We start from the raw sequence: 19,705 nt of genomic DNA on the forward strand, positions 1-19,705 counted from the left end.
ACAGTTACTAAGTGAATCACTGCAGCTATTGAGTCAATCATGTTGTCATTTAGTGAATCCTATGTTCCCAATTGACTTCATATGACTCTAACATTGTAAACAAATGCCAATTGCCAAATTTTGATCATGCGACTATGGAGCTGCTGTGACAATCAAAAGTGTGAGGACCAGCTATAAGTTACATTTTTTCAGTGCTGCTGTAACTTTATATGGTTGCTAAATGACTGGTTGTAAGTTGAGGACTTGTATGCATAACACTATAGTGCAAATGCAAAATGCAGGTTGAAGCAATAGTTGAAAAGACCAGTATTATGACTTTGGATTGCCATCTGTACATTTTGGCCCTGGTTCTACGCTTTAAGAGGTAAAGTAAAATTTAACTAGCAAAAAGTATTCCATAATTTGTGTTTGTAGTATAAAAGTTTCATCTATTACTCTTTGATTGTCATCAAAGGCAGAAGGAACCAAAATACATTCGTGCGAGAGAGAGAGAGAGAGAGAGAGAGAGAGAGAGAGAGAGATTATATGAAATGCATTGTTTCATTCATATGTGAAAAATTCAAATGGTAGATTTTGTCTGTAATATTTTCTATAGCCAGTAGATTTCTTTGTTCCAGTACAAAGCCATCCATAGGACCTAGAATTTTTACCAAAATGATGAGAATGGTGTTGTACAGCAATGTCCATCTTTTCTGTATATGGATATGATATTCATGCACCACAAGCAAAAGGGGTAGAACTATAATTTGATGCATCGTTTTTTTCCCCATTGGACCTCTGTGGCTGTTGCCTTGCAGATACCTCTGTATATTGGTTTTAACAAATGAAGGATGGGAAAACTGTTTCAATTATATTTCAGTGCAAATCTGTCTAATTCAGATGTAAATTGAAATATAACTATACTTTGAATTACTGGTACTCTGTACTTTACCATATAGTTTACCAATTTGTTTTAAAAGTATACACAAAAATGCAAGTAATATGGTACCTAAATGTGTTTTAAAAAGAAAGCAACATATACAAACACATTATATTAGGAACATATCGGAAAGCAGCATTCGGAAAGCAGCAGCAGAGAGAGAGAGATGTATAACTGCAAAATTCACTGATTGTGAAAAAGTGAATACAGTATGAATTTTGAGAGAAATACCAATTTTTAGAAAACATACATTTAAATGTATGCTTTCTTAAAAAAATGCAAAGTGAGAGAGATGAGGGGAAAAAATAAGGTCAACCAAATGAAAAACAGAGGAAAACCTAGATTGACAGATTTTTTTTTTCAATATTGTAACAGAAATGTTGAAACAAATAACTGAAAAACATTTGATATACAGCCCACTGCTTTCCTGATAGAAAACAAAGAAAGCCAAGTGTCTACTGAAAAATCTTTACTTCCTTGTTGTGCTCCCATAAAATAGAAATATAACCACCATTGTAAATTTGTTCTATAGTCCTAATCTTTTGAACAATAATGTAAAACATAGAAAATGATTTTCACAGATTGGACTATTAAATGTTTTTCAGCAATGATCATCTAAAATCTTGCAATCCTGAGTTTTGGCTACTTGCTTGTGCATTAATGACTCTCAGAACTAATAAAGCCACTATAATTCAAATGCGGATAAGATTTTGGCTCAGCACTCCCCCTTATGGTGTCAGGGGATGCTCTGATAAAGGGGTAGCTATAATGTGTCCTTGGAAAGCATAAATCACCTGAAAAGAACTAGGAAAATAAACAACAGCCAAGACTTTAATCATCACAGAAAGCTAATTTGGAGAATATTCTAGAACTACCCTGTAATAGTTCTAAGTGAAAGCATCCACTGAATGCATTTCTATCTTTCAAAGACACCTCTCAACCTGGTAACCTGGTTTATCTCTAACTTTTTCTGGTAGTTCAGAGAGAGGAGATCTGCGGGGGGGGGGGGGGGAGGGGGGGAGGTGGAAGGGAAGAATAATAAAGAGGCAGCCATGATAATAGTGGAAACATTGAAGAGATAATCTTATTTACCAGGCATTGAACTGGGCAGAGAGAAACGTTTCCTTTTTGGAAACCATTTAATTTCACGTTACCCTTTGGAACTCCCAAAAGGAACATACAATTTGTCTGATTTCCATATCAATTTGATTTTTTTTTCAAATGGTTATTTTAAAATATGTATTTATTTTTGGTATGTATTTTCCCCCAATTCACGCTTTCAGGGATGGATTTACCCAATCTGACTTTTGTTGATTGCATTTTTTTGCTCCTTCAAATATCTTCTTCTGTATGTTACTTTATAGTATTAATGTGTTTATGCATGGAAAAACATAAGGCAAAAATGGAAAAGGCAAGAATTTTGAAGTTTAACTGATTATGTGTTTAATGTATTGCTTCAGAAGTGCAAATACAGACATTAAATGTGCATTAAATTCTAAACCAAATTGTTCTTTCTAGCAGTAGTGTGTTAGCATTTTGTTGGATATGTAATACCTAATGGGATGCTCAAAATAGATATTCAAATTCTCTGCTTACCCCCAATTCCTTTTTACTACCAAAAAGAAAACATTCCCTTAGACTTTTAAAAATCTATTATCCACATTTATCCATGAATTCATCAAAAATCAATTTTAAATTATTGTATTTTATAAATAAAAAATAAAAATAAAACACAAATAGCTTAAATCTTTTAAAGAAGGAATTTGAGAGTAGAAGGAACTATTATGGACTGCTGCTCATATGGTTCATGTACGATGGTTCATAATGTTCCCTTTTGTACAGAAATAATTTTAATTTTGTTCCAGAATAGTTACTGTTTTTGGAGATGTTTGAATTCTTTTATATATAATTGTATTCCTCAGTTTGGAAATTTGGAATATTGTAATATTCCAAACTTGGTAGGATCAAACTCATGACTGGAATGTACTCATGGAAGGATACAAACTATTAAAAAAAAACAGACCTAACAAAAAAGGAGCTGTATAAACGATCACTGCATCTCTACAATAGACAAAACTAAGGATGAAAACCTCCTAGAATTTTTATGGGTCAATATAAAAGGAAAAAAGAATGACACTGCTATAGGCATATATTACAGGCCACCCACCAAGGAGAAGAAATAGATGAACTCTTTGCTAATCAGTTAATAAATATATGTAGGAAACATACCACAGGAGTAAGGAGAGACTTTAACTACACAGATATCAACTGGAAAACAATCTGCAACAAGTGGCAAATAGAACAGAAATGCTAACAGAAGATGACAACAAGCAGTAACTCTAACCAGGGGTAGGCAACCTTGGCTCTTTTATGACTCATGGACTTCAACTCTCAGAATTCCTGAGCCAGCATAGCTGGCTCAGGAATTCTGGGAGTTGAAGTCCTCAAGTCATAAAAGAACCAAGGTTTCCTACCCCTGCCCTAACCCTAACCAACTTAGCTGACACCTTTGTCATCCAAAAGGTAGAGGAACAGTGGTGGGATTCAGCCAGTTCACACCACTTCGGCAGAACCGGTAGCTAATTTTTTGTTGGCTAGGCCCAGAATGGACTTCTGGAAGCGGCATCCATACAGAGAACCGGTTGTTCATATATTTGAATCCCACCACTGTAGAGGAGGGAATTACAGGAAAAGCTATACTGGATCTAATTCTTAGTAATGGAGAAAAAGTGACAGAGGGAGTTGAAATTGCCGGAACCTTGGGCGAAAATGACCATGTCATATTGGAATTCAATATAATACAAACACAAGCAACAGAATATAATCCAAATAGTGTCTTAATCTTTAAAAGAGCTGATTTTAACAAACTCAATGAAAACCTAAGAAAAATTCCATAGATAAAAATCCTAAAGGGGAAAACAACTATCCCTTTATAAAGCCTTAGTAGGACCATACCTGGAATACTGCATCCAATTTTGGTCATCACATTACAAAAAAGATGTTGAGACTTTGGAAAAAGTACAAAGAAGAGCAACTAAAATGATCAAGGGTCTGGAGACAGAAACATGAAGAAAGTTGAAAGAATTGTATATGGCCAATTTAGGGAAAAGAATGACTAGGGGTGACACAATAACCATCTACCAGTATTTCAGGGGCTGCCACAAAGAAGAGAAGTTATTTTCCAAAGCACCAGAGGGCAGAACAAGAAACAATGGATGAAAACTAATCAAGGAGAGAAACTACCTGGAATTAAGGAGAAACTTCCTAACAATGAGGACAATTAACCAGTGGAACCGCTTGCTTTCAGAAGTTGTAGGTGCTTCATCACTGGAGGTTTTTAGAAAAGAATGGACAGCCCCTTGACTGAAATGTATAGGGTCTTCTGCTTCAGCAAGGGTTTGGACTAGAAGACCTCCAAGATCCATTCCAGCTATATTCTGATTGATGGCATTACTGCTGGGAGACCCACTTAAAGAATCATGTAGTAATGTGTACTGCATTTATGAATTTATAGATCTCTTTTCCTTTTTATTAACAAATAAATTGAAATAATAATATATTCCGATGTAAGTAAGATTAATTGTATTTAGTATATAAGATTTTTCATATTCTAGAGATTTCCCCCTTACCTTATTTCTTCCTTTTTTTTTTTTTTGCTTTATTTCTGGGAATAAATTATTTTTAAAGGCATTGGGATATTTAGAATTTAATGGTGGAAAATAGAGTGGACATGGAATTGAGAACTATTTATTTGTTTTTTAATTAATTAATTCAATTAAGATTGTAATGCTTAATCATGGGATACAAGCTAATTCAATTTCTTTGTGTGTTTTGACCCAACTGTTCTTAGATCATCCCCTTTAAAAATGATAATTAAGATCAGGAAAAGACCAAAGTCAGTCCAACCTACTATTAAAATATGGACATATCCAAATGTTTTTGAGCACTGCTGTTCAAAGTATAAGATGCAGATCTGTGTCAATTTGCAAAGTGTGTCACCAGTCCACAATAATATATGTAGAAATGTTGAAAGTATTTAGAAACCTATCATTGCCATGACATCTAAGTCCATAATCACTAGACTTGCCTCGTTGAACAGGATATAGACCAGTTCAGGCGTTACTAAACTTCCATGGAGAATCATAAGTGTACTAGCTATGTGCAATAAGACCATTTTACACATCTAATGTATAAGATTAGTTTGTCAACTATAATCCAAAAGAGTATAAAAATCTGACAAAAAAAGAAACATTTATTTATACATATCTTAATATTATTAACTGAATTAAAGGAGTAAAATTTTCATTTTTAAAAGAAATAACTTTAATTTATAGATGGAAAAATAAGATTCACCAGATTTTTTTTAGTCAAGAATAGACACATCTCTGAATGCAGCAGTGGTAGTAATGAAAAATAACGACAATGGAGGTAATTTTGAAGAAATGTGAGACCCAAGGTGATCATACTAGGTTTATGTGGAAGTTTGATCCCTCATTTGTTGAGTTTGGTTTGGATCCATAATTGATAGTGAAGTGCTAAAACTGCTGTGTGTTATTTGTAGAACTGTTCTAACTAATGAGGCAATAAAACCATCAAACTGTAGGCAGCCTTTACAATACAAAACATAAATCAATAAGTTCAAAATCAAAATAATTATTTCAAAGAAACAGCATAGACTTAAAATGGAAACAGATGTTCAGTAGCTCACAAATAAACATTAGTGCTTTATGGGCCTCTTATAAAAGGGCACTTTGGGTTTTAAAGACTAAAAAATCATATACCGTTGCCATGACATTATTGAAAGACTGAATTAAAGATGTGTGCTTGGAAATGTTGGATGAATCTTTGGCAAAGAAGGTAACTGAAAAATCATTGCAGACACCATAGCTCAATGTAATCAGAAGTGGCTAACAACAAAGAAAACCAACTCACAGAACAAATAAAACTAACCAAGTATTTTTCATTACAAGTGGACAAATGCATAGATATTGCTAACCTGACAATTCATTTAGCATATGTGGGATTTGTACATGATGATTGTAGGAAAAAATAGCTTTTTCCTGGTTCATTGCCAGCGAACACAACTAGTTTTGAATTGCATAAAAATATGAAGGATTACCTTTGTCAACAAATGTGGTTTGGAGCTTTCAATTTTATGTAGGAGCATGTTCCGATGGCACAGCTGCAATGACAGGAAAACATTCCGGAATAGTTACCCAGATTAAGGAAGTTGCAGCAGAATGTAAATCAACACATTTCTTCTTTAATTGGGAAAGCCTTGCTATGAAAAAGAAAAAAGTGAACTGAACTGAACAGTGTGTTTAGTGATATAATTGTTAATTACGTAAAGGAAGTGCACTAAATTTGAGATTATTTTCCTTGTTTATGTGATAATTTGGAAGCTGATCATAAACAATCTATTGCATGCTGAGGTACAACGGAGAGGAACATTTATCTTTGAATTACAGAACAAACTCAGTGTTTCTGAAAGATAAGAAACCAATTAGGCCCCAACTTTTTGAAGATGTAAATTGGACATCCATTTTGATAAAAGTTGAAAATGAACTTGCTGAAGTTGTTTTAAAAATCTCTTCTGTTCCTGTCAACATCTCTGTAGGTTTAGTTTCTCTATAATGGATATACTTAGATATACTTTATTTACCGTTATGGATTAAATTTTACTTTATACTTTATTTACCGTTATGGATTAAATTAGATAAATTAACAAGCAAGAAATAGGCTTTTGTTGCATTAAAAAACTTTATAAATATTTACATTTATCATGATTGTTCAATATGGAGAACTGCTATTTCCTTCATGTTTGTCAGAATAAACATACATTCTAGTTCAAGGGTGTCAAACTTGCCATGTCACATGACGTGTTGCGACATATTGCAACTTTTTTTGCATTGCCGGAGCTGGGGTAGGCACGGCCTCCAAATGATGCAATCGACCTGCAGGCCGGCAATTTGACACCCCTGTTCTAGTTCAATGAATCTACTAACAAAAAATTGAATCTAATCTGAAAAAAATGAATCTAATAATAAAAATGTAGGAGTTTTGTTTTGTATCTCTTTGTTTTTTTAAAAAATATTTCAGCTTGAACAATAATTTGCATTTATTGCATTTTATAACAGAATTGCATTAAGATGGAATTTTTTAAAAAGTGCCTTTACCACAGATAATTTGAGAACCAGAAGACTGTTGGAATGCTAAATCCCTACAGTGCAATGAAGCTCTCTCCCTCAAATTCCACAGATTCATTTTTTTTAAAGCATGATTGCTGTCAATGTCTTCTTCGCTAAAGGAGCAATCACACCTGATGGACACAGCTGATGTTTTCCATTTGCCATAATAATAAAGTTACTGGGACACAGCAAAAGCCAGCCAGAGAGGATTAGTTTATTGTGTGCATCTTCCATCCCTTGCTAACGGCACTCCGGGATCCAGCGCCTGGGCTATTCCAAATGAAATCCAGCTTCATGCAGACTGATCTGGTCACCATGTCAGAACTAATTTTGTCTGGGCCTCCCATCTTCGCTCTGGATGGGGTTTTCTTCCACAACGCCTGAGGACTAATCTCTATCACAGCTGTTAATACTGGGCATTGGCTGTGACTGTGTTTGTGAATTCCTCTTAACTTTAATGCCTTCTGAAAGCACTGATGTGCCATATTCTTTAAACAGGAAGCTTCTTTCACTGATCCATTACCAGGATGCTGCTAGATCAGAGCAGTGCTAAAAGATGATGTTGGGAATTATGCACGTTGCAGTTCCTCCTGTGAATAATAATCAGCTTGAGTTAGCTGCACAGTAAATAATAAAAAAATGCAGATTCATCTTTGCTATGTTGCTTCCTAAGTGACTTTTAGAAGCAGTTTGGCCTCTGCCTGAGTGCAGTCAAAGCTGTTATTCTTCATCGAGTGCAATAATGACAGAACATATGCATTGTAATGGGAACTTACTACCTAGTTTTGGGCCAGCACAATTAGTTTGTCATCTGCTGTAGCCATGGCAGCAGCAGTTATAGCCTTGAGTTGGAAGGAGAGGGGGGTCAAGGGGAATAAATAAAGAAAAATCATCTCATTCATATTTATCAGATGACTTTGCATTGTTCAAAGCTTCCTCATGCAATTGACATTTTTGTATTGCTTTTCTTGGCTCACTAAGTGGCAGTCCAATTCAATCCAATCCATATGTAATTTAAAGAATAATGTGACCTTCAGAAGAGGAAAACAATCCATCCCAAGTATGCTTATTTATTGAAATAAACCTCCTTCCTTCCTTCCTTCCTTCCTTCCTTCCTTCCTTCCTTCCTTCCTTCCTTCCTTCCTTCCTTCCTTCCTTCCTTCCTTCCTTCCTTCCTTCCTTTGGTATAAAGAAGGTGAATTTCAACATGGGTCTCCTAACATCTTAGCTAGCAACTGTGATATTTTTTTTAAAAAAAAGGATTGGTCATTGTAATGAATTAAGCACACACACACACATCATGCCATGCTTTCTAACCCTAAAATACATCGCAATGAGAGGAAAGCAGGGAAGGAAATTCAAGAATAGAGGAATAAGAAAATATGCAGGTATACATAAAGGTAGTCCTCGACTTACAACAGTTTGTTTAGTGACTGTTCAAAGTTACAATGACATTGAAAAAAGTGACATGACCATTTTTCATACTTATGACTATGGTTATATGATTCACATTTGAATGCTTGACAACCCGTTTTGCGACCTTTACAGCAAGCCAAGTCAATGGAAGCTATATCTTTGTCTTATGTTATTGAAGTTGCTTCTTTTCTTGAAGCTAGCATGTGATTCCAATTAGTAGAATAGAATAATATATGTTGCTTTCAGAATGTGCCTAATCAGGAAAGCAGAGCAAATGCATTTCCAGATCCATATTAAATGTTACTTTTTAAAACTTTTAGGTTACAAACCAAAGCAGAATAATTTCAGCCTTTAGTACTGAAAATTCTCAATTTGTTTGTATTCTCAAAGTAAAACAAAATAACAAAAATGTTATCCTCACATACACTCTGCCCAGAAAAGCTCAACTTAATCCTTAAAACAGTTACCTTACTTTTCTCAATAGAGGAAAAAGCACAATATTTTCAAACCTTAGGAAGCATGTTACAGCATGTGTAGGTGATAACAGCCCACTTTGCTCAGTTTTATCTAGGTTATAAGACACTGATTGTTGACTGAAATGAAATTAATGATGGATATTTTTAAATATGCCACTTTACACTATGCAGGATGGAAGTTTGTGTTTTCATTTCCTTAACATGAGATTAATGATAGAGTTTATCTTGTCCATTCAGTCTGAAGAGAACATATATAATTTCTTATCAAATGGATTATCAGCTATTTTTCTTCAACACCTTCTGGAGCGATTAAAATAGTTTTTGACATGGAAATTTAATTTTATGCTTTTCTCGAAAAGGTGGAATTTCTTTGAAGAGGGCTTTGGTTGTAAACATGCAGTGCACATCTGTGTGCATTTATATGTGTGTGTGTGTATTCATAGCTAAATGGCCATATCTCAGCAACAACTTTATTCAGGAAGGTATGGTAGGAAGGTAAAAGTTAAAAGAAAAGCTTCCACGATAAATATTTTATGTCACATCCTATCCTTAATGATGGGGAAGTGGAAAGGGATAAACAGTGTGACAGAAAAGCTATTACAAAGGTTAGCAATCTATCTGGTGCCACAGTAGAATAGAGAAAATGATATTTGTAAGAATGAATATTTGTATTCTTATACAACGAAGGAAGGCAGAAGATGTGACTGGCAATCTTCTTGAATATTTCATAGCATGTATTCTCATTTCCTTTGTCACTGTAAATTCATCATTATAATCTGTCCAAGTGAACAAAGGCCAATCAGCAATTTATATGTTTCCCAATATTGAACTAATCAGGAAGAATGGAAGATGGTTTAAGTTAGTTGCTTCAAAACACAGTTTACATTTGTCAACTCAAGTATAGTTGCCAGGAATTGTATGGTTGTATAGTTGATAGAGTGCCCCCCTCCCACATGTAGCTATTTTGCACCTTATGATGAGGTGAATACCCTTATACTATACAGTTCCTCTACTGCTTACATGGGAATCGTCCCAAGACTATCTTTATACCTTTCAGTAAATAATGAAATCTGTAACTGCTCTGAAATATGACACCTGTCTTAACTTTCTTGATTCTTCTGAGATCTTTATTATTCCTACTGTCCCTTGCTTTATCTTTATAAGCATTGAAAAATGCCTATCTTCTACTTTTCAGTTATTCCTTTCTTAACTCTCTATAGCAAGGAACAGATTTGACAAATCGTTATTTGCTACGTTTTGCTCTGAAAAAAGGCTCTGTGAAATTACTAACTGGCTTTCTGAGGTAAAGTGAATTCATGATAACTTAACCTTTTTCCACTTTTTTGTGCAATATTTTCACAAAAGATGTGAGGGATTTGCAAAGCAACCAAATTTAATTGGAAATTATGATTCAGTTGGAAGTTTTGTTCAGTTTAATATTTAATTTAAAGATTTGAATTAAAGTGCATTGAATAAAAATCTAATGGATTTGTTTAAATGACTGGAAGCTATTCAATTTTATTGGATGCAATTGATCAGTTTGAACATTGGATCTAAACAATTATTTGAAAAAAAATGGTTCAAATGAGTCCATTTGGCACTGAATGTTTAATCTTACTGCACTTCCTATTTGTCCCAATGAGGCTACTGTAGGTCATGTATTGTTTTGGAAGAATAGGAACAGATGATATAATCTGTTACTATTACTATTGGGAAAGTAACTTCCACCTGGGTTTTCTGGTTCTGAATCATTGTGTTTCCTCTCTTTGCTGATACGTGAAGGATAGTGCAGTCTGTTTGCTGCACACCATTCTATCTTATACAAATACTTCCATTGTAATTATCTGGTCTGTGTTCTAGTAGTGTCTTCAGTTGCTAGTTTGCATTGAACTACTTGCTATAAATGGCTGGATAATTCAGTGGTGAAACAATAAAATGCACTGAGGAGTCCTTAGTGTTCTCTGAGTTTGCTTGTTTTCTTGCAGACATTTCATTACCCAAACTAGGTAACATTATCAGGATGATGATGGACTGATGATATTACCTAGTTTGGGTAATGAAATGTCTGCAAGAAAACAAGCAAGTTCAGAGAGCACCTCATGTCAACCCTGAGCTATAAATATTCCCCCTTTTTAGTAAAATGCATTGTTGTTTTGCTTTGGTTTTAACTGGGAGAAATTCACAGTGCCTCTATCAAGTCCCAATTTCTACCTAAAGAAGCAAAAGAACTGTTATTCTGTAAACTGACAATTTTCACCAGTCCTCAAAAGACCTACTCACATAACAAAAAGAATTGGTACTTGCTTTCCTGACATGGAAGAACGTAGAAAAGAACCATGGAAAACCATCAACCACAGGACACGTTAACTGTGGTCAGGGCAAAGTGGAAGATTGGGTTGAAATCCAGGAAAGGATTTCTTAAGCAAACTTATTTTGTAGCCACTTTATGCAGAGGAGACAAGCAGCTGTTGAATGTAGCACAGAGGCCCCCTTTGAATCAGAGTTATATAGAATGTCGTTATACTTGAAAATAATTGATTATCAGTAGTTGATATTGCTTTAACAATTAGGTATTAGACTTACACAGAACAGTAAGTTTGAGAAACATAATGCTCTTGCATAATTTAAATTTTCTCCAATTCTTGCATGTTGATTATATAATCAGAAAATATTTAGGCCATTAAGTCTAATTGTTCTGTGCAGGAACTCAAAATAAAGCATCCATACCAGGTGGAATACATCCAATAAAGGAGAATCCTTCCCCTTCCTTTCCAGATTACTAGTTCCACTTTTGAAATATTTTTACTATTGAGATTTACTATTCTTCTTTCCTCCTAACATCAAGTTGGAATTTGCTTTCCTATAACTTCAGTTTCTCTTCCTACCCAGAAAATCTCCTTCTCTTCTGAGCTAGATGAAACTCAGAAATAGATGAAACTCTGAGATAGATTGGAGTTCATCTAATGCTTATGGACATTTTTCTATTTGGAGGTTTGCCTGATATGACTTCAGCTTAATCAGAAGAAAAGTCCTTGTACACATTGATAAAGTTTTCTGCCTTGCAACTCCCAGGATGCTCTGTAGAATGCTGCATTCACAGGATCTAGTCTACAATGTTGATCTAATGCCATGATAAAGAGATTGTACAATGCATTTGCTATTACTGCATTTCCAAAAACTGAGCATTCTTTACAGCCATTGCAATACATTAGGAGGAATATCGCAAACCTCCATATAAATATATACAAATACATGGGGATAAAGGCATGGATCATTGGGGTGGGAAGGGGAAGATACTAGAAATTTATTTTCTTCTATTTTTATAAATTGTGTGTGTGTGTGTGTGGAGGCAGGTTGTTCCACTGATTAATTGTTCTGTCAGAAAATTTCTCCTTAGTTCTAGGTTGCTTCTCTCTTTGGTTAGTTTCCATCCGTTGCTTCTTATCTTGCCTTCGGGTGCTTTGGAGAATAGCTTGACTCCCTCTTTTTTGTGGCAACCCCTGAGATATTGGAACACTGCTATCATGTCATCTCTCATCCTTCTCTTTATTAGACTAGCCATTCCCAATTCCAGCAACCATTCCTTATATGTTTTAGCCTTCAGTCCCCTGATCATCTTTGTTGCTCTTCTCTGTACTCTTTCTAGAGCAGGGGTGTCAAACTGCCAGCTTGCGTGCCAGATGCGTCATCTGGAAGCCATGTCCACCCCATTACTGGCAATGGCAAAACCAGCCCGATACGTTGCATGATGTCACATGATGCCATGTGTTTGACAGGTCTGTTCTAGAGTCTCAACATATTTTTTACATTGTGGTGACCAAAACTGGATGTAGTATTCCAAGTGTGGCCTTACCAAGGCATTGTAAAGTGGTATTAATACTTCACGTGATCTTGATTCTATCCCTCTGTTAATGCAGCCTAGCACTGTGTTAGCTTTTTTGGCAGCTGCAGCACATTGCTCCGTCATACTTAAGTGATTGTCCACTAGGACTCCAAGATCCCTCTCACAGTTACTACTATTGAGCAAGGTACCACCTATACTATACCTGTGCATTTGGGGTTTTTTGCCTAAATGTAGAACCATACTTTTTTCACCATTGAATTTCATTTTATTAGATAGCGCCCAATGTTCAAGTCTGTCAAGATCATCCTATATCTTAAGCCTATCTTCTGGAGTGTTGGTTATTCCTGCCAGCTTAGTGTCATCTGCAAATTTGATGAGTTCCCCATCTATCCTCTCATCCAAATCATTGATGAAGATGTTGAAGAGCACTGGGCCCAGAACAAAGCCCCAGGGCACCCCACTACACACTTCACTCCATGTAGATGCAGTTCCATTGAGGACCACATGCTGAATACAGCCGGCCAGCCAGCTACGAATCCATCTGATGGTGATGCTGTCTAACCCACATTTTTCTATATTATCAAGTAGTAGATTGTGGTCTACTTTATCAAATGCTTTACTGAAGTCCAAGTAAATTATATCCACAACATTCCTCTGGTCCATTAATTTTGTCACCTGGTCAAAGAATGCAATACGATTTGTACGGCATGATCTGTTTTTGACAAACCCATGTTGGCTTTTGGTAATGACTTTGTTTGCCTCTAGGTGTTTGCTGATTCGTTGCTTGATTATCTTTTCCAAGTTCTTCCCAGGTATTGAGGTCAGGCTGATAGGTCCGTAGTTTTCTGGATCCATTTTCCCCCTTTTTTGAAGATGGGAATTACATCAGCTCTTTTCTAGTCCTCTGGTAGTTCCCCAGTGCTCCAGGATCTTTGAAAGATATAGTTCAGTGGTTCTGAGATCACATCTGCCAGTTCCTTCAGAACCTTGGGGTGTAATCCATCTGGTCCTGGTGATTTGAACTCGTGTGCTCACTTACCATTTTCTTGCCTATCTTAACCTGTGTTTCTAATCTGTTTTTTACGGTACTTTTTTTGATAGGTTAGACTGTTTTTTTTCCTTTTTTCATGTATGTATGTATGTATGTATGTATGTATGTATGTATGTATATATTAATTTTAACAAGAATGAAAATTCTGATGACAGATTGCTAAGAAACTGAGCAACTTGAAGCAAAAAAAGTGAGCCTTAATTGATGGACACTCTCTATTAATCTATTGATTACATCATTCTGACCTGATTCTTACATCATTAACTGACAGTACTCTTGGAAGGATCCAGGTTAAAAGGCACCAGAGCCACACCCTGTTATAAGCAATTGGAATCTAATGGAAATAAGAAAGCTATGATTTTAATGAACCCTATAAATTATTAGCAAGGGAAAGATTGATGGCATGACAAACCTTATACCATAATGGCCAAGCAGAAAATATTTCTACTGGCATATTGAGAAATATGTGAAAGAAGTTGCCCTCTTCAGTGCCAACTGTTTTTTTCTTCTTTCTAGCATTTTACCGCAACTACATGATCCACTTTTTTCAGATCAACCAGGCATTGATCCATGTGGCTTTGACAGAAATTGACTGACTAGTTGTCACCCAAGCCTGACAACACGGGAGAGACAGTGACTTTGGATTGAATCAATAGCTGAAAGGAAGGAGGTCCTAGTGGGGACAGTCAAGAGCCATTGCAGTTTTGACTCCATAAGATGGAGGAAGTGTATGAGCTATACCGGTAGAGCTATATCAAACTTTCCCAGGGGAAAACAGACAATTCAGTGAGATTCTTGTATACGGCTGAGTGAACAATAAAGAAACTTCTGGTCCTAAACATTAGAGCTGTTTTAGCTCTTTATGCCTGATAGTTATCTTGCTTTCATGACCAAGATGAGAGTAGAACTCTCAATTGCCTGGTTTCTAGCTACTAAACCACCCTGGCTCTAAACTCCTTAACACCAACAAATAATGAGTGGAAATTGGGGGCTGCTTTCTTTTTTTAGATAGAGATCTCCACTAATGTAAAATGATATTTGCATGTGTTATTGGTGCAATCAAGCCAGTGTATAATCCCAGAATAAATTTCAGGAATAAACTAATTGTATAAAAGAAAAAGGGTATTTTCCCCAAAGTACATAAAAGGTATATACAATTACAAGGAAACAATAATGAAGAAAGGAGTCATTTTTTAAAAAAAAACTAGATTCTAATAAAGGAATTCATTCAAACTGAAAGTTACATACCAAGTACCTAACTAGTGCCTGCTTTTTGTGAACCTAAAATGAATGCTAAAATGTGCAAATTACTTGGTCTCATCTAATCTCCTTGAATGCAGTGAGCCATGTTAAAATACAAGTCATTTTTATTTTAAATTCAGCTTATATTATTAATATATAGACTTCTAACTTCTGATGAAATCTACTGTGTCCTTTGAAGGAAAGATCATTCTTTCAGGACAGACAACACACACACATCCTTCACTAAATGAATTCAAAATGATAATGCATTCCAGAAAGATACTGCCTCCCTTCCTTTTTATAGAATTACAGGAATGATAGATTCCTTGTCTCAAATATATTACTATAATTTAGAATATAGCAGGGTTTCCTAAAAGCACATGAGGAATGTGACATGCCCTAAATTAGTAGCATCAAGGAACTGCTAAGCGGAGATAATGCACGGAGCTTAAGTCAAAGCAGTGTATACCTTGAACTCTCAGTGCTTCTGCTTCCGCTTTTCTCTGGTCACAAATCTCAAATGCCATAAATTAAGGTATCTTTAGCCCAGCAGGTTAATGTATCCACATACAGGGTTTCTATTAACAGCTTGTTCTTAGCAGCTAATTCCAGCGAAACAATATCTGAGTGATAATCAAACTAACTGCTTGTCTGCATACCATTTTACACAAATAAATTACTACATGTTGGTTGTGTACAAGCTGCTATTCCTTCTTCCTTCAAAGTATTAAGGCACCTGGCTAAAAAACAGGAGACTGTAAGTTCTAGTCCCGCTTTAGGCATGAAAACCAGCTGAGTAACTTTGGTCCAATTTCTATCTTTCAGCCTGACCCATCTCAAAAAGTTGCTGTCATAGGGAGAATAGGAGGAGGAATTAAATATGTTTGCAACCTTCAGCTATTTATAAAATTAATAAAGATGGGATAAAGAAAACCCTAAAATCAAAAAGTTTATATAGGTAGTCCTGGTTTAGTGATCACAACTAGAACCAGCAATTTGGTCATTAAGTGAATCAAAACCTTGACTGTGCTTACAATTTTACTACATTTTTCCTTTGCTTTACAGACCTGCAAAGGACTGATCACAAAGTTATTTTTCATCAGTTTTAACTGTGAATGGTTGCTAAATAAGTCAGGAATCCAGTTTTGCAAGAATAAGCAAGGAGTTGCATGCAAGACTAGAATAATGAAACTATAACCAGAACTAGAAAAAGATTAGAAAGATCTAATCCAATTTATTATGTATAATTCCTCTGAGTAGCATCTGCCCTGAACTCTGCGAGCCCAATCTTTGGCCTAAAACTAGAGGGATTTCATATCACACAATTGCCACAGAAAACAGTGAAATGCAAATTGCAGAACACTCCCAGTATAAAAATGACCCAATTTGTTGCTCCAGGAAGTCGTTGTGAAACTATCATTACATTTGAAAATACTGAGAACACATGCAATATGACATTTCTGTGGGTCTACTAAAAACATCTGTTTATGTAGAATTTGTCTGAAATGATGGGCTGTCAGAGATAATTTACAACTGAGAGGATGTCCTCTTGAGGGACCCATTACATTATTAGTTTTCTTCCTCCATCTCCCACATGTTTACTGTTCTCTCCCTACTAACAAAACAAGAAAAAAAAAAAAAACACCAATCCATTTATCTACATTTATCTACTTGGTAACAAAAAGAAAGGTAGTTCCAAAAGTTTTAATATTCCTTCTTCTATTGTTCTTTGTTTTAATTTAGTTTGATTTTTATATTTTTAATGTATTTATTAATTGTTTTTAGCTGTATTATAGGCTGCTCATAGCAGCTGTCTATGAAATGGGTGGCTAAATATTGCTTTAATAAATAAATGAACATTTTAAAAGGGTCATATTTGTTGTTTTTAATCTTTTTCTCCACTGATGAGGCAGGGCACAGTCGGAATAGATATTTTTTTTTTTTTAGAATCAGTTTTCCTAGGCTTTAAAGTATGTGTCAGGCAACTGTGTCCAACAACTGTGCCCAACAAGCTGTCAATAATTTGGGAATATGGCAGCAAGAGATACAAGGACTCATTTGTTCTATTTTTTCACACACTGTTGAATTCATTGCTGTCTGCTAGAGCTGTGCACCTTTTCAAAGCAATATGTCATTTCACTGAGATTTTGACTGAAGAAGTCTTTTAAACTAAAGCCATGGAGCATTGACCTGCTCTTCTTCAAGGCACAACAATCCAACATCTAGAAGCAGGATATCTTGTGTACATGCAGCACATGCAAAAATGTCATTCTTAGTGAGACATAAGGACAGAGATAGATTGGCCTTACCTGAACATTCCTATGCCTCCATAAGTATAGATGTTGACTACCAACCAAAGTGATGAAACTAATTCACACAATTGATTTTGTTTTGGGTATTAATGGATCTCTCATAAAGCAGAATGGGACAACTCACCATAGCCATTTCATCATGGCCAACTCACTGTGATCATCTTGCCATGGCCACGTTGGTATGGCCAATCCAGCGCGGTCATCTCACTGTTACCATCTCACCATGGCCAACTCACCATGGGACAAGATGGCTATGGTGACATGGCCATGCTGGGTTGGCCATGGCTAAATGGCTGTAGCCAGTTGGCTGCAGCAAATTGTCCTAGATATCTCATAAAGCCCCAGACCAAGAGGATAGTTCATTAGTTGTATACAAAACCATTTTTATTTTTTGCAAAATATATTAAAAAGCCAAACCCATATTTTCTGAGGTCTTTCCTATATGCACGGTAATACAGAAACTGAGTCACCTACAATAATAGGCTTTGGGAATATAAAATAGTGTGCATCACAAATAAACTGCAAAACTGAAAGCTTCTGACAAGGTATAACTTGCTCCAATTCCAAAATCAATTTTAGATATGCTCTTAGCCTCAATTTACTCAGCAAAGAGAATATTTTCTGTATTACAGATTGTATACCATACATGGTGTATTATCAGTATGGGGAAATGTCTCCGGGCAAATATATTCCATCTGAGGAACTACAAATCTTCAATAACTACAAATTCTGGCTCAAGAGTACAATTTCCATTAGCTTTTAATACAGAAGACCTTTCCCCTCGCTGCCATTCATATTTATCCTGTCTTCCTACTTGGTGTCAGAAGTCCATAAATAAATAGGCACATCTGTCCATAGCCACAAAGCTCAGATATCAGCAGATGGCTCAGACAGTTAGCAGTATTAATTACACATGCTGTTAGCCTCTAGAAGAGGTGATGAGCAAAAGCCTCAAGGCTTTCAAATCTTCTTCAATCATAGACCCTTTGATAGGCATGTACAAACACAGCGGTTCCTGGATCTATTAATATCCTTGATGAAATCTCTAATTGCAGCATCTTCAATTTTACAGAGGCACACACACAAAAAAGATTGATGATTATGATGATGATGATGATGCAATGGACACATTGTGTGTAAACGTGTGTATGAATGCATAGGCAACTTTCCATCAAAATAGCAAGCGGACCTGCCAACAATTTAAAAGGACTTGCATTGTCATCTTCTTCCTCTGCCTATTTTCTTTCTTTATATTTATATTTTAGTAGTGTCATGTTGTGCACATTTCAACTTCTCTGAAATAACACAAAGTTCACAACTGTCTGAAAAAAAAATACTTGACTTGAGTTATAAAATGGCTTTAAATGGATGTCCAGTTTTCCCAAGCATGCACAGCAGAAGAAATCTTTCAGCTAGAGTCAAATTAGATTTCTTTATCAATCTCAACAATGTCCTCCTAATTTTAATTACATTTTCTGCCTTTGTTGCCAAGGTTACAGTCTGACCTCAACTCCAAAGATGAAAATAGATATGAAAGCAAAATGATAAAACAAGAAAAAGGTGAATCACACAGTAAATCCAGACAATTTATATTAAAAATTATATTTTGAATCAAACTAATAAAATAAAAACATGAAAAAAAATTAAAATGCTGTTACCAAGGCAATTTTAAGTATTATACTAAAGCAAAACAAAAAACAAAAACATTGACTTTTCTCCCAGATATTGCAATTTTATAAAAGTACTGAATATTTAAAGGGGCTTGGGGGCTTTAAAACCTTGGAAATGAATTTTATTTACAGGATTCTGGGGAAAAAACAGTATTATCAAAATTTTCATCTTACATCTTACTTTAATTACATCATGAAATGCAGCACAAATTTAGATTTAAACTCTAATATATTTTCCAGCCCTAATTCTGCCTGTAGAATCTCTAAAACTAAAGAAAACAGGCTTGTAAAATCTGAATGTATATATTTGTTATAAATGTGTACTGATGATAACAATGAAATACTCCAAAGGTAGCTAACTTCAATAGAAGTAAAATTTGGCGGTGTCGTGTGGACTTCAACTCCCAGAATTTTGGAAGTTGAAGTCCACACATTGTAAAGTTGCCAAAGTTGAGAAACACTGTCTCTAAGCAGAGATGTATGAATAAGTTTATTCTGCTGTATTTTAAAAAAAGGTTTTGGCGCCCTGTAGCCTCTGTTTTTCCTTTAAAAATCCTTGGACCAATCAATTTCTCCTTCCTCTAATT

At 35.4% G+C, this 19,705-nt stretch overlaps 1 protein-coding gene across 7 annotated transcripts in view; it reads right to left on the minus strand.

Annotated features, from left to right (window-relative positions):
- The window catches only part of LRRC4C (leucine rich repeat containing 4C), an 817,554-nt gene that overhangs the window by 580,641 nt on the left and 217,208 nt on the right, over nucleotides 1-19,705 (minus strand). Inside the window, exon 1 of one of the 7 annotated variants that reach the window (XM_039343315.1) lies at nucleotides 6,039-6,056. The exons of the other annotated variants lie outside the window; for them this stretch is intronic. The gene's annotated coding sequence lies outside the window, so the exon portion shown is untranslated. Of the gene's footprint in view, nucleotides 1-6,038; nucleotides 6,057-19,705 lie in introns of those variants that run through there. 7 annotated transcript variants of the gene reach the window in all.

This window comes from Crotalus tigris, unplaced genomic scaffold, assembly GCF_016545835.1.
Source record: "Crotalus tigris isolate CLP2741 ecotype Arizona unplaced genomic scaffold, ASM1654583v1 scf7180000017841.2860490, whole genome shotgun sequence".
In the NCBI taxonomy this organism is placed as follows: Eukaryota; Metazoa; Chordata; class Lepidosauria; order Squamata; family Viperidae; genus Crotalus; species Crotalus tigris.